Source organism: Ranitomeya variabilis, chromosome 1, assembly GCF_051348905.1.
Source record: "Ranitomeya variabilis isolate aRanVar5 chromosome 1, aRanVar5.hap1, whole genome shotgun sequence".
Classification (NCBI taxonomy): Eukaryota; Metazoa; Chordata; class Amphibia; order Anura; family Dendrobatidae; genus Ranitomeya; species Ranitomeya variabilis.
Window position 1 is genome coordinate 1,014,821,037 of NC_135232.1, and position 17,050 is coordinate 1,014,838,086.

Here is a 17,050-nt window from a genome sequence, read left to right on the forward strand (position 1 = left end):
CAAAAATGTAAAAAAAATTATAAATTTTCAAACTTTGAATGATTATCCCTTTAATTCAGATAGTCATAACATAGCAAAACATTAATAAATAATATTTCCCGCATGTTTGCTTTACATCAGCACCATTTGTAAAATGTTATTTTATTTTGTTAGCATTTTAGGAGGTTTACAAATGTAGCAGCAGTTTTTCATTTTTTCAAGGAAATTTACAAAATTATTATTTTTAGGGGCTTACCCAGGTTTGAAGTGCCTTTAGGGGTCCTATATATTGGAAAAAAAAACAAAACTGATACCATTTAAAAAACAGCACCTCTTTACATACTGAGAGCTGCTGTCAGGTAGTTTATTAACCCTTCAAGTGCTTTTCTGGCATTAATGCAAAGTGGCATGATAGGAATGAAAAACTTGACTTTTACCACATAAATATCGCTGACGTTTTAACAGGTTAGTGTAGCCGGCAGACTCTAAGGCCGCTATTTGCTCATGAATTGCCATGACAAACATCAGGACACACAATCATGATCTCAGGGTGCCGATGGGGATAAATAGGGAGAAGCCACACTCTGTTAAACATTTATATGATGTAGTCATTATTGACAGTAGCATCTAAGGGGTTAAACAGATATGGACGGTGCCAACGCTGATTGTGGCTAATGTAGCAAGTTGTCAGCTATAGTGTACAGCCGACAGCTGCAGGGTTGTCACCTGTATGGGGAGGCTATTCTCTTATATCTCAGGTCAGTTAAAAGACATATTGGCGGTCATTAAGGGGTTAACATAAGTGGGGAAGCATTTGACACTTACCATCTCAGGACTCAAAAGAGGGAGAGCATTCAGCTTACACTCAGTAAGAAGAGAGGGAATGCCTCATAGACATATGGTAACTGCCTTTAACTGAGCAAACTCCTGGAGTTGTTATGTGCACCACTGCGAAATAATTGTCACAATTTGTGTTCTCCCAATTGAAGATGTTTTACCTCTACTTGTCAGAAATGCTCATAGTTTTCACAGACAAGCAGAGAAGAAAGTGTATAATTTCACATATCTAAAAGATAATCTGGCTAGTAGAATAGTCAAACTTGTTCAGAAAATATTTGTCAATCTCAAATTTGTCATGAACGTAGCACATTTGGATTCGTGTTTGGACACCCAATCATTTTTACTATAAATTGGAAAAATTTGTCCAAAGCTTGTTACATGATCAACTTTTCAATAATGCTTTTGTTAGGACTTTGGCTAGGAAAGTGGTGCTGTATGATGAGCAGCGGGGACGTGTTTGATGATGGGAGGGGGTGGAGAGATGTTAGAGGAGCGGCAGACAGTTTTTTTTTCCTAACTTAGTCTGTGGTGATTCTGGCTTCCAATCAGGGAGTAGAAACCATCCACAACATCCAGACACAAGGACTTGTGTCATTGGTTGCTGAAGTTGCATATCCATCTCCATAGAAATAGAGGACATGTTGTTTTGGTGCCATTTTATCAGTGTAACAGCTCAGAGAGGCCGCTCCTGCTATTTCATCTGGATAGTCAGATAGTTAGCTAGGCAGTTGATTTTCAGTCAGCTAGCTCAGATACATTGAGATAGAATTCTGTGTGGCTGTGAAATCGATCTTAACCCCTTAATCCCATATGACGTACTATCCCATCGAGGTGAGCTGGGACTTAATTTCCAGTGAGGGATACTACGTCATATGCAATCGGCCACGCTCAAACATGATCGCAGCGTTCCGGGGGCATAGGGAAGCATTGTGCAGGGAGGGGGCTCCCTGCGGGCTTCCCTGAGACCCTCGGTACAAGGCGTTGTGCTCACCTCGTACTGAGCATCTCCTCCCTACAGGCCCTGGATCCAAAATGGCCGCGAGGCTACTCCCGGGTCCTGCAGGGAGGTGGCTTACAAGTGCCTGCTCAGAGCAGGTGCCTGTAAGCCTGGAGCTGTGCACGTCAGATTGCTGATCTGACACAGTGCTCTGCAAAGTGTCAGATCAGCGATCTGTCACTATATAGTGATGTCCCCCCCCGGGACAATGTGATAATGTAAAAAAAAATTTAGATGTGTAAAAAAAAAAAAAATTCCTAAATAAAGAAAACAAAAATATTGTTCCCATAAATACATTTCTTTATCTAAATAAAAAAAAAACAATAAAAGTACACATATTTAGTATTGCCGCATCCGTAATGACTAGTGTTGAGCAATACCTTCTGACATCAAGAAGTATCGGTATCGGATTGGATCGGCCGATATCCAAAAAATTTCGGATACCGATACCTGATGCCAATGCAAGTCAATGGGACACAAATATCGGAATGTAAATAAGCCCTTTCTGTGCTTCTACATCCTGTTCTGGAGGGGGGAAGAGTGTGGGCGGTGCGTGGACGGACACTGTGCATGTCTGTGTGTGTGGGCGGGGTCAGTGCAGGCCTGCCGGGGATCTGTATGGGCATCTTGGGGCTATGTGCAGGCTGCCGGGGCTCTGTGCGGGCCTGCTGGAGCTATGCGCGGGCTGCCAGGGCTCTGTGCGGGCCTCACGGGGCTATGTGCGGGCTGCCGGGGCTCTGTGCAGGCCTGTCAGGGCTCTGTGTTGACTGCCGGGGCTCAGTGCTGCCTGCTGGGGCTATGTGCGGGCTGCCAGGGCTCTGTGTGGGCCTGCCGGGGCTATGTGCGGGCTGCCGGGGCTCTGTGCAGGCCTGTCAGGGCTCTGTGCTGCCTGCTGGGGCTATGTGCGGGCTGCCGGGGCTCTGTGCGGGCCTGCCAGGGCTCTATGCTGCCTGCCGGGGCTATGTGTGGGCCTGCTTGGGGTCTGTGCAGGCCTGCCGGGGCTCTGTGCTGCCTGCTGGGGCTCCGTGCAGGCTGCCGGGGCTCTGTGCGTGTGTGCAGGCATCGTCCGATGGGACTACAAGTCCCATCGGATGATGCCTGCTACAGTGACAGTGATTGACACATTAGCCAATGATGGGACAGTAGTAGTCCCATCATCCAGCTAATGTGTTCAATGTAAAAAAAATACTACATACATACTACATACATACCACATACATACCACATACATACTACATACATACTACATACATACCACATACATACTACATACATACAGTACATACCACATAAATACTACATACATACATACTACATACATATTACATACTACATACAACATACTACGTACATACTACATACATACTACATACAACATATTACATGCATGCTACATACATACATACTACATACAACATACTACATACATACATACTGTGATGCAGTGACACCTGTAACAGGTAGGGGGCGCTGCATGGTCTCCCCAGTATACGCACAGAGGCATATTGAGGTTGTGAGAGTGCATGGCAGTTGCATGCATGGATGTGATGATGTGACAAAGTCTGGCATTGTGGTGAGAGGCCGATATGTGTGTCGCAGAGGAGGAGACTCTGCGCTGCCAGCCTGAAGCGACGTGGTGTTCTGGGACCTGTAGTCCTACAAGTATAGTGTTATATAATAGTCATGGGAGGCTGACAGGGCTAGTTATGTGAGATGGGCGGGACAAACTAGCCACACACCCACACTCCCACTCAGGGGAGTGGTTACGGGTATGTAATGTGACCAGGGTGTGGGTCACATGGTCTGAGTGTGTAGCCCTGTATGGTACAGGTGCAAGGTCCTGATAGAAACCTCTGTGTTGTGCGTGCTAGCCCTGAAGAGCACGTGGTGGGACTTTGCTACTGGTGGCCGGCCTGGGTATTGGACGGTCCCAGCCGGGGATGGACGTCCTGAATAGTACCCGGACTGGCCACCTGTGTGATCCTGAGTAACCTGGGTGTTGGGAGGTCCTGGGAGTAGGACTGGATCCCTGAGCAGCACGAGGTGAGGACAGGGATCTGCAGAGCCAGTGACAGCTACTGTGTGGGGAAGCTACAGTCCTTCGGTGGGTCTGGACTGACTAATGTGTGCCAATCAGGCAAGTTGGTGATCCCCATGAGGCAGCTTTCCCAAGAGAGAGGACTGACAAGGAGTCAGCAGGTGGGGCAGGAGCTCCCGTAAGGTACCTCCATAGACTGTTGGTGCTTATTGTTTCTATGAACTGTGTGGTAACCCACGGCAACTGGTCAAAGGAGGACCAGCGTGTTTAGTTGCTGCAACCGTAATGTCGAATGTTGGTGTAGTGACCGTGTTTCAAAGCCATATACTATGATGTAAAGACTGTGTGCTTGCTGTTCATTTTTCTGTGGCTTATAACTCCATAATAAACCACATGGACTGTTAAAGTAAAAATTTGTGCCCGTGTGCTTGAATCCCATGCCAAGCGAGTGTCTCCCAATACACTCAGTAAGTGCAATCTTACATATGGTGGAGAATGCGGGCAATGGTCCAGGACGCACGTTCAGAGTTGTTTGCTGTTGCTCGACAGGGCCACAAAGATTGCATCTGGCTGTAACTCAACAGGGTTACAAAGCTGACAAGCATCTTGCTGTGGATCAGCAGGTCCACGAAGGTGACAAGCGGCTTGCCGTGGATCGGCGGGTCCACGAAGTCTGCGGTGGAGCCGTGCAGAGCCTTATGGCGTGTAGCCGCAGTTGCAGCATGAGGTTCCGCAGCAGCCGAAGCTGCAGTGGCAGCAGCAGCGGCTTGTGGTTGGCAGCCAGAGGTGCCGGTTGTATGTGACTGCAGCGGGAACTGTGGCAATACCAACAGGAGCTGGTGACATATATATATATATATATTTTTTTTCCAGGTCGTGCAGACTCCAATGCAAGCCCAGGGACATTGTGTGTGTACTGTGCAAACTGGTGCTTAAGAAGACCGTGGGAGTCCTCGAGGTGTACCCCAGGGAAGGGGTGGTGTCCCTAAAAGGGGTGGTGTCCATAAAATAGGGCGGTGACCCAAACAGGGATGGTTGCCCAAAAGGGGATGGAGTCCCAAAAGGGGGCAGTAACCCAAACAGGGGTAGTAGCCCAAAAAGGGTGGAATTCCAAAAGGGGGCTATAACACGAACAGGGGTGGTGTGAAAAAAAACGGAGCACTTGCCCAAAAGGGGGCAGAGCCAAAAAAAGGGGCGGCAATCAGTGAGGAGTCACGACTGTGTCCTTTTTGGCTGGATGGAGAGCGTGTGCGGGGGTTGATAGACCCGGGGAGGGAAGCGTCTTTGCTGAGGACCCTTCCAGGAAATTCTGTGTCACCTGGGACAAAGGTGAAAGTAAGTGGTGTAGGTGGGCACACTAAAGGTCTTCAGGTAGCCACTCTCTATATTGTCGCAGCTGATGTTTCCACATACCATGAGGTGCCTGTAGTCCCGAACTTGCCGTTTCCTATGGTAATAGGACAAGATTTGGAAGCACTGTGGGACTGGTGGAAAAAGGGTGAAGTGTTTGTGGAAATTATGTGTATGGGAGGTAGTAATGTTGAGAATGCGCCCCCTAGAGTTGATAGTCCTAAGGTGGGCATGACCAAGGAAAATGGTGAACGGGCCCAACTTAGTGACACGATGTTGGCAGAAACACCTCCCAAGACTGAAGGGTCAGATGTTGGGTTGACCAGTGGGGAGGGAGCATCTGCCGAACTTACGGACATGTCACCTGATGTGTACCCCAAGATGACTTTAAGTGACATGGTTAATAAAGCCTGTGAAGCTGACACCCGGTTAGAGTGTGACTTGGGGGTTTGCCATACTGGTGGGTATGACACAGAATACGAGGGTGACTGTGACTCTGAGGAAGTAGGGGAGTACCGTAAAGAAGAGCCCCACAAGAAAAGCAAATCCTTTGGTCGCCGGAGACATAAAGGGTACAAAGAGGTGGTACCAGTTGCACCTTGTGAAGAAGGGGAGGAGTGTTATGACCCCAATGGCGAGGGTCTCAGAGAAACAAGTAAGTCTGCGACGTACAAAAATCCAGCTCATAGGGCAGTGGTAACTGGGTTGACCATATATCTACTCCTAACGCCAACACTAGCAGTAGCCGGGGAACATGCCTACGTTGGTCGCTAGATGTCTCGCGCCAGCCGGAGGACTAACTACCCCTAGAAGAGGAAAACAAAGACCTCTCTTGCCTCCAGAGAATAGACCCCAAAAGTAGGATAGTAGCCCCCCACAAATAATAACGGTGAGGTAAGAGGAAATGACAAACACAGAGATGAACTAGATTTTAGCAAAGAGAGGCCCACTTTACTAATAGCAGAATGTAGTAAGATAACTTATATGGTCAACAAAAACCCTATCAAAATCCACGCTGGGGATTCAAGAACCCCCGAACCATCTAACGGCCCGGGGGGAGAACACCAGCCACCCTAGAGCTTCCAGCAAGGTCAGGAAACAGATTATATACAAGCTGGACAAAAATGCAAACAAAAACAAATAGCAAAAAGCAAGAAAGTAGACTTAGCTTAATCAAGCAGGAACCAGGATCAGAAGACCAGAGCACTACAGATTAGCTCTGATATCAACGTTGCCAGGCATTGAACTGAAGGTCCAGGGAGCTTATATAGCAACACCCCTGACCTAACGACCCAGGTGAGCATACAAGGGATGAATGACATACCCAGAGTAAAATCACTAGTAGCCACTAGAGGGAGCCAAAAGGTAAATTCACAACAGTACCCCCCCCTTAGTGAGGGGTCACCGAACCCTCACCAAGACCACCAGGGCGATCAGGATGAGCGGCGTGAAAGGCATGAACTAAATCAGCCGCATGCACATCAGAGGCGACCACCCAGGAATTATCCTCCTGACCATAGCCCTTCCACTTGACCAGGTACTGAAGCCTCCGCCTGGAGAGACGAGAATCTAAGATCTTCTCCACCACGTACTCCAACTCGCCCTCAACCAACACCGGAGCAGGAGGCTCAGCAGAAGGAATCACAGGCACAACGTACCGCCGCAACAAGGACCTATGAAATACGTTGTGGATGGCAAACGACACCGGAAGATCCAGGCGAAAGGATACAGGATTAAGGATCTCCAATATCTTGTAAGGACCAATGAAGCGAGGCTTAAATTTGGGAGAGGAGACCTTCATAGGAACAAATCGAGAAGACAGCCATACCAAATCCCCAACGCGAAGTCGGGGACCCACACCGCGGCGGCGGTTGGCAAAACGCTGAGCCTTCTCCTGTGACAACTTCAAGTTGTCCACCACATGCCCCCAGATCCGCTGCAACCTATCCACCACGGAATCCACCCCAGGACAGTCAGAAGGCTCCACATGTCCCGAGGAAAAACGAGGATGGAAACCAGAGTTGCAGAAAAATGGCGAAACCAAGGTGGCGGAACTAGCCCGATTATTAAGGGCAAATTCAGCCAACGGCAAGAAGGTCACCCAATCATCCTGATCAGAAGAGACAAAACACCTCAAATAAGCCTCCAGAGTCTGATTAGTTCGCTCCGTTTGTCCGTTAGTCTGGGGATGGAAAGCGGATGAAAACGAGAACTCAATGCCCATCCTACCACAAAAGGATCGCCAGAACCTGGAAACAAACTGGGATCCTCTGTCCGACACAATATTCTCAGGAATGCCGTGCAAACGAACCACGTTCTGGAAGAACACAGGAACCAGATCAGAAGAAGAGGGCAGCTTAGACAAAGGAACCAAATGGACCATCTTGGAGAAACGATCACATATCACCCAGATGACAGACATGCCCTGAGACACCGGAAGATCAGAAATGAAATCCATAGAGATGTGTGTCCAAGGTCTCTTCGGGACAGGCAAGGGCAAGAGCAACCCGCTGGCACGAGAGCAGCAAGGCTTAGCTCGAGCACAAGTACCACAGGACTGTACAAATGACCGCACATCCCTTGACAAGGAAGGCCACCAAAAGGACCTGGCCACCAGATCTCTGGTGCCAAAAATTCCCGGGTGCCCTGCCAACACCGAGGAATGAACCTCGGAAATGACTCTGCTGGTCCATCTAGCAGGCACAAACAATCTGTCAGGTGGACAAGAGTCAGGCCTACCAGCCTGAAATCTCTGCAACACACGTCGCAGATCTGGAGAAATAGCCGACACAATAACTCCTTCCTTAAGAATACCCACAGGTTCAGCGACTCCAGGAGCATCAGGCACAAAGCTCCTAGACAGAGCGTCGGCCTTCACATTCTTAGACCCTGGTAAATACGAGACCACAAAGTCAAAACGGGAGAAAAACAATGACCAGCGGGCCTGTCTAGGATTCAGGCGTTTAGCAGACTCGAGATACATCAGATTTTTGTGATCAGTCAAGACCACCACACGATGCTTAGCACCCTCGAGCCAATGACGCCACTCCTCAAATGCCCACTTCATGGCCAACAACTCCCGATTGCCCACATCATAATTTCGCTCTGCCGGCGAAAACCTCCTAGAGAAAAAGGCACAAGGTCTCATAGTAGAGCAACCAGGGCCTCTCTGTGACAAAACGGCCCCTGCCCCAATCTCCGAAGCATCCACCTCAACCTGAAAAGGAAGTGAGATGTCAGGCTGGCACAAAACAGGCGCCGAAGTAAACCGGCGTTTTAACTCCTGGAAAGCCTCCACGGCAGCAGGAGCCCAGTTAGCTACATCAGAGCCTTTCTTGGTCATATCCGTCAGCGGTTTAACGACGCTAGAGAAATTTGCGATAAAACGACGGTAGAAGTTAGCAAAACCCAAGAACTTCTGAAGACTCTTAACTGACGAGGGTTGAGTCCAATCATGAATAGCTCGGACCTTGACTGGATCCATCTCCACAGCAGAAGGGGAAAAAATGAACCCCAAAAAGGGAACCTTCTGTACACCAAAGAGACACTTTGAGCCTTTAACAAACAAAGAATTTTCACGCAGAATCTCAAAAACCATCCTGACCTGCTCCACATGCGAGTCCCAATCATCAGAAAAAACCAGAATATCATCCAGATAAACAATCAAAAATTTATCCAGATACTTCCGGAAAATGTCATGCATGAAGGACTGAAAAACTGAAGGTGCATTAGGGAGACCGAATGGCATCACCAAGTACTCAAAATGACCTTCGGGCGTATTGAATGCGGTTCTCCTTTCATCGCCCTGCCTAATGCGCACAAGGTTGTACGCACCACGAAGGTCTATCTTGGTGAACCACTTGGCACCTTTAATCCGGGCAAACAAATCTGACAACAGCGGCAAAGGATACTGAAACTTAACAGTGATCTTATTTAAAAGCCGATAGTCAATACAAGGCCTCAAAGATCCGTCCTTTTTGGCCATACACTTCAGCCTCGTCCTGGCCCTGAGACATAGCCAGAAAGGCCTTTTCTGCCTGAATCTCAAGATTGGGTTCCTCATAAAGCAAACCGAGCGCCAGAAAAAACGCATCAATGTCAGCCAATGCCGGATCTCCTGGCGCCAGCGAGAAGGCCCAATCCTGAGGGTCGCCCCGTAAAAAAGAAATAACAATTTTTACTTGCTGAGCGGAGTCTCCAGATGAACAGGGTTTCAGGGACAAAAACAATTTACAATTATTCCTGAAATTTCTAAATTTAAATCGGTCTCCGGAAAACGGTTCAGGAATCGGTATCTTAGGTTCTGACATAGGACTTCTGATAACATAATCTTGAATGCCCTGCACACGAGCAGCAAGCTGGTCCACACTTGTAATCAAGGTCTGGACATTCATGTCTGCAGCAAACACAAGCCACTCAGAGGTAAAGGGGAAAAGAAAAAAAAAAATGAGAGAGAGAAAAAAAAACTCAGAACTTTCTTTCTTATAATCCCGCTTCTGCAATGCATTTAACATTTAATTCTGGCCTGGCAAACTGTTATGACCCCAATGGCGAGGGTCTCAGAGAAACAAGTAAGTCTGCGACGTACAAAAATCCAGCTCATAGGGCAGTGGTAACTGGGTTGACCATATATCTACTCCTAACGCCAACACTAGCAGTAGCCGGGGAACATGCCTACGTTGGTCGCTAGATGTCTCGCGCCAGCCGGAGGACTAACTACCCCTAGAAGAGGAAAACAAAGACCTCTCTTGCCTCCAGAGAATAGACCCCAAAAGTAGGATAGTAGCCCCCCACAAATAATAACGGTGAGGTAAGAGGAAATGACAAACACAGAGATGAACTAGATTTTAGCAAAGAGAGGCCCACTTTACTAATAGCAGAATGTAGTAAGATAACTTATATGGTCAACAAAAACCCTATCAAAATCCACGCTGGAGATTCAAGAACCCCCGAACCGTCTAACGGCCCGGGGGGAGAACACCAGCCACCCTAGAGCTTCCAGCAAGGTCAGGAAACAGATTATATACAAGCTGGACAAAAATGCAAACAAAAACAAATAGCAAAAAGCAAGAAAGTAGACTTAGCTTAATCAAGCAGGAACCAGGATCAGAAGACCAGAGCACTACAGATTAGCTCTGATATCAACGTTGCCAGGCATTGAACTGAAGGTCCAGGGAGCTTATATAGCAACACCCCTGACCTAACGACCCAGGTGAGCATACAAGGGATGAATGACATACCCAGAGTAAAATCACTAGTAGCCACTAGAGGGAGCCAAAAGGTAAATTCACAACAGAGGAGGCCACAAAAGGAGTGGGGCCTGAAGTGGATACCCGGTGGAAGCAAGAGGAGCTTTGGAGACAGGCTGCTGAGTGCCATGTGGGTGCCTTGGAAAAAGAGGTGGCAGAGCTCAGAGGTCACCTGTCAAAGTGGCAAATGGTGACCAAGGCCCTAAAGGAAGACATGGAAGTGCTCAGAGAAGCACTAAAAGGCCCTCTACAGGAGAAAGAGGTGGTGGTCGCAGACTTACAGTGCCGGTACCAGCGTGGTAACGAGGTGAAGCTGCTAATGCCCATCTTGACCAGGGGTCTGGAACAGGGTAAAGCTGAAGAAGAGTGTGCGCTAAGAGCGGAACAAGATGGTCACCTGGTGGTGGCAGAGATCTTGATGAAAAAGGCCATGGCAAAGCAGGAGCCATCTGTCCTTGAGGAGAGTGAGACCCCACTTTTCAAGAGCATAATAGAAGTACCCGAAGACATGCAAGAAGTGTGTGCCAGTAAGGGTGTGCATGAGGCCTTTAGAAAGGCAATAGAGGCGTGTATTGTGCACTGGGTGCCTGAGACTATGCAATTGGTCATACTGTCAACTAAGGAAGTCACAGTGAAGCGGGTGGCTGTCCTGAGGGATATGCACCTACACTGCCTCCGTTCAAAACAGAGGATCATTTTGAAGAATAATGAAGCCGTTCGGAGTTTGAAAGGTAAGCTCAAAGTCGGCTGGGCTTAATGGAAGACACAGTCCAAGTACCCAAAGTTCTGGTGGAGAAAGTCATTGGGAGACTTGGAAGAGTGATGCAGGAGATGGTGGATAAATCCGATGTGAAGAGACTGAGGATACTGGATGATGACGAGGTCCAGGTCATGGGTGAAGATGGGATGGTTCAATTCCTTGTTGTCAGATCCAGAGCGAGTCTTGAGAATATCCGCATGCTCCTGGAATATCGCATGGCATACTTAAGGGAGGTAGAGCAGCTGAGACTTGAGAGACTGCAAGATAATAAACAGCTGCCAGAAAGGCGAAGAAGATGGCGGCCACTTTGAACCCGAAATGTGGACAAACAAAGGGGTGAAAGTACCCAGCCTGAAGGAAAAGTTAGAGACAGTGACTCCTCAGTTAGCTCAGTGTTGAGTGGCCTAGGTGGGAGACCTTTTAGTGAACGTGTTGACAAAGAGTCAATCCAGACAGGTCGTATGGGTGCAAGGGGATTGCGATGCCAGGTTGACCATGATGCCCAAACCCGACTGAGAGGGTCCTCTCGACTGGTAGGGCAAGGTGACTTTGGTACCCAGTCTCGAGGCCCTTGGGTTAAGACAAATGTTCAACCCCACAGGTGTGAACAGAGGGGGGGTATGTAATGCAGTGACCCCTGTAACAGGTAGGGGGCGCTGCATGGTCTCCCCAGTATACGCACAGAGGCGTATTGAGGCTGTGAGAGTGCATGGCAGTTGCATGCATGGATGTGATGATGTGACAAAGTCTGGCATTGTGGTGAAAGGCCGATATGTGTGTCGCAGAGGAGGAGACTCTGCGCTGCCAGCCTGAAGCGACGTGGTGTTCTGGGACCTGCAGTCCAACAAGTATAGTGTTATATAATAGTCATGGGAGGCTGGCAGGGCTAGTTATGTGAGATGGGAGGGACAAACTAGCCACACACCCACACTCCCACTCAGGGGAGTGGTTACGGGTATGTAATGTGACCAGGGTGTGGGTCACATGGTCTGAGTGTGTAGCCCTGTATGGTACAAGTGCAAGGTCCTGATATAAACCTCTGTGTTGGATGTGCTAGCCCTGAAGAGCATGTGGTGGGACTTTGCTACTGGTGGCCTGGGTTTTGGACGGTCCCAGCCGGGGATGGACGTTCGGAATAGTACCCAGACTGGCCACCTGTGTGATCCTGAGTAACCTGGGTGTTGGGAGGTCCTGGGAGTAGGACCGGATCCCTGAACAGCACGAGGTGAGGACAGGGATCTGCAGAGCCAGTGACAGCTACTGCATGGGGAAGCTACAGTCCTTCGGTGGGTCTGGACTGACTAATGTGTGCCGACCAGGCAAGTTGGTGATCCCCATGAGGCAGCTTTCCCAAGAGAGAGGACTGACAAGGAGTCAGCAGGTGGGTCAGGAGCTCCCGTAAGGTACCTCCACAGACTGTTGGTCTTTATTGTTTCTATGAATTGTGTGGTAACCCATGGCAACTGGTCAAAGGAGGACCAGCGTGTTTAGTTACTGCAACCGTAATGTCATATGTTGGGGCCTGTTGTGCTCCATGGGCATTAATGAACTGTATGGCATGCGGTCACCCACGATAACTGGACACAGTGGTTCGGCGTGTTTAGTGACCTTGTTTCAAAACCATAAACTATGATGTAAAGACTGTGTGCTTGCTGTTCATATTTCTGTGGCTTATGAATCCATAATAAACCACATGGACTGTTATAGTGAAAATTCGTGCCCATGTGCTTGAATCCCGTGCCAAGTGAGTGTCCCCCAATACACTCAGTAAGTGCAATCGTACAATACATACTACATACATGCTACATACATACATACAACATGCTACATACATACTACATTCATACATACTGCATACATACATACTACATACATACTACATACATACATACATACTACATACAATACATTCATACATTACATACAATACATACAGACATACAGTACATTAAACATAGATTACATACTCACCTTTACTTGTCATTTTGATCCCCAAAGCCAGTGTCATCTGTAAAAAAGATTAAAATAACAAACAACCAATATACTCCCTGTCCGCAGAAATCTACGAGTGTCCCACGACGATCTCCCATGGAGAACTGCAGCATCAGCTGATGCGACCACTGTCCAGGGGCTCCAGGAACACAATGATGGGAGGAAGGTATCCTTCTGCACTGTATTCCTCCGCCGCTGTAAAAAATAGTCCCTAGTCTCACTTTATGCCATTGCTGTGTCAGAAATTTTCCCACGCAGCAATTGCCATAAAGTGAGACTCAGAGGCTACTATAGTTCAGTGATGCACTAAAGGAGCCATTGTCTCCTGTCAGTGTGTCACTGAAGGTCCTATAGAGCAGTGACATCACCCAATGTCACTGTTCCATAGGGGAGATCGTCATAAGACACTTATTATTAATTGGACTATGGTGGACAGGTAGTATACGGTTTATTATTTTACATTTTTTGCAGGTGCTGAAGTATGGTAAGTATGGTCAAATGAAGAATATTAAAATACTTTTCTTATTGACGCCTCTCCATTATTAACCCGGCTTAAAGTCACCTTACAATAGCAAGGTGAATTAACCCCCTTATTGCCCCATATTCCACCGCTACACGGGAGTGGGAAGAGAGGGGCTAATGTTGTGAATTTACCTTTTGGCTCCCTCTAGTGGCTACTAGTGATTTGACTCTGGGTATGTCATTCATCCCTTGTATGCTCACCTGGGTCGTTAGGTCAGGGGTGTTGCTATATAAGCTCCCTGGACCTTCAGTTCAATGCCTGGCAACGTTGATATCAGAGCTAATCTGTAGTGCTCTTGTCTACTGATCCTGGTTCCTGTTTGATTAAGCTAAGTCCGCTATCTTGCTTTTTGCTATTTGTTTTTGTTTGTATTTTTGTCCAGCTTGTTCATAATCTGTATCCTTTCCTTGCTGGAAGCTCTAGGGAGGCTGGAGTTCTCCCCCCGGGCCGTTAGACGGTTCGGGGGTTCTTGAATCTCCAGTGTGGATTTTTGTTAGGGTTTTTGTTGACCATATAAGTTATCTTACTACATTCTGCTATTAGTAAGCAGGCCTCTCTTTGCTAAACCTAGTTCATCTCTGTGTTTGTCATTTCCTCTTACCTCACCGTTATTATTTGTGGGGGGCTTGTATCCTACTTTTGGGGTCTATTCTCTGGAGGCAAGAGAGGTCTTTGTTTTCCTCTTCCAGGGGTAGTTAGTCCTCCGGCTGGCGCGAGACATCTAGCGACCAACGTAGGCATGTTCCCCGGCTACTTCTAGTGTTGGCATTAGGAGTAGATATATGGTCAACCCAGTTACCACTGCCCTATGAGCTGGATTTTTGTACTTCGCAGACTTGCTGATATCTCTGAGACCCTCGCCATTGGGGTCATAACAGTTTGCCAGGCCGTATTAAATGTTAAATGCATTGCAGAAGCGGGATTATAAGAAAGAAAGTTCTGAGTTTTTTTTTTTTTCTCTCTCTCATTTTTTTTTTCTTTTCCCCTTTAACTCTGAGTGGCTTGTGTTTGCTGCAGACATGAATGTCCAGACCTTGATTACAAGTGTGGACCAGCTTGCTGCTCTTGTGCAGGTCATACAAGATTATGTTATCAGAAATCCTATGTCAGAACCTAAGATACCGATTCCTGAACCGTTTTCCGGAGACCGATTTAAATTTAGAAATTTCAGGAATAATTGTAAATTGTTTTTGTCCCTGAGACCCTGTTCATCTGGAGACTCCGCTCAGCAAGTAAAAATTGTTATTTCTTTTTTACGGGGCGACCCTCAGGATTGGGCCTTCTCGCTGGCGCCAGGAGATCCGGCATTGGCTGACATTGATGCGTTTTTTCTGGCGCTCGGTTTGCTTTATGAGGAACCCAATCTTGAGATTCAGGCAGAAAAAGCCTTGCTGGCGATGTCTCAGGGCCAGGACGAGGCTGAAGTGTATTGCCAAAAATTTCGGAAATGGTCCGTGCTGACCCAGTGGAACGAGTGTGCATTGGCTGCAAATTTTAGAAATGGCCTTTCTGAAGCCATTAAGAATGTGATGGTGGGTTTTCCCATTCCCACAGGTCTGAATGATTCCATGGCCCTGGCTATTCAAATCGACCGGCGGTTGCGGGAGCGCAAAACCGCAAATCCTCTCATGGTGTTGTCTGAACAGGCACCTGATTTAATGCAATGTGATAGAATCCTGACTAGAAATGAGCGGAAAATTCATAGACGCCAGAATGGCTTGTGTTACTACTGTGGTGATTCTACACATGTTATCTCAGCATGCTCTAAACGTCTTACTAAGGTTGTTAGTCCGGTCGCCATTGGTAATTTGCAACCTAAATTTATTCTATCTGTAACTTTGATTTGCTCACTGTCATCGTATCCTGTCATGGCGTTTGTGGACTCAGGTGCTGCCCTGAGCCTTATGGATCTGTCATTTGCCAAGCGCTGCGGATTTGTGCTTGAGCCATTGGAAAATCCTATCCCTCTTAGGGGTATTGACTTTACGCCATTGGCAAAAAATAAACCGCAGTTTTGGACACAGGTTACCATGTGCATGACTCCCGAACATCGGGAGGTAATACGTTTTCTTGTTCTACATAAAATGCATGATTTGGTTGTTTTGGGTTTGCCATGGTTACAGACCCATAATCCTGTCTTGGACTGGAAGGCTATGTCAGTGTCAAGCTGGGGCTGCCATGGAATTCACGGAGATTCCCTGCCCTTGTCTATTGCATCTTCTACGCCTTCGGAAGTTCCGGCGTATTTGTCTGATTATCAGGATGTCTTCAGCGAGTCTAAGTCCAGTGCACTGCCTCCTCATAGGGAATGTGACTGTGCAATAGATTTGATTCCTGGCAGTAAGTTTCCTAAGGGGAGACTGTTTAATCTGTCGGTACCTGAACATACCGCGATGCGTTCATATATCAAGGAGTCTCTTGAGAAGGGGCATATCCGTCCTTCTTCTTCCCCTCTTGGTGCGGGATTCTTTTTTGTGGCCAAAAAGGACGGATCTTTGAGGCCTTGTATTGACTATCGGCTTTTAAATAAGATCACTGTCAAATTTCAGTATCCTTTGCCGCTGTTGTCAGATTTGTTTGCCCGGATTAAAGGTGCCAAGTGGTTCACCAAGATAGACCTTCGTGGTGCGTACAACCTTGTGCGCATTAGGCAGGGCGATGAATGGAAAACCGCATTCAATACGCCCGAAGGTCATTTTGAGTACTTGGTGATGCCATTTGGGCTCTCTAATGCACCTTCAGTTTTTCAGTCCTTCATGCATGACATTTTCCGGAAGTACCTGGATAAATTTTTGATTGTTTATCTGGATGATATTCTGGTTTTTTCTGATGATTGGGACTCGCATGTGGAGCAGGTCAGGATGGTTTTTGAGATTCTGCGTGAAAATTCTTTGTTTGTGAAAGGCTCAAAGTGTCTCTTTGGTGTACAGAAGGTTCCCTTTTTGGGGTTCATTTTTTCCCCTTCTGCTGTGGAGATGGATCCAGTCAAGGTCCGAGCTATTCATGATTGGACTCAACCCTCGTCAGTTAAGAGTCTTCAGAAGTTCTTGGGTTTTGCTAACTTCTACCGTCGTTTTATCGCAAATTTCTCTAGCGTTGTTAAACCGCTGACGGATATGACCAAGAAAGGCTCTGATGTAGCTAACTGGGCTCCTGCTGCCGTGGAGGCTTTCCAGGAGTTGAAACGCCGGTTTACTTCGGCGCCTGTTTTGTGCCAGCCTGACGTCTCACTTCCCTTTCAGGTTGAGGTGGATGCTTCGGAGATTGGGGCAGGGGCCGTTTTGTCGCAGAGAGGCCCTGGTTGCTCTACTATGAGACCTTG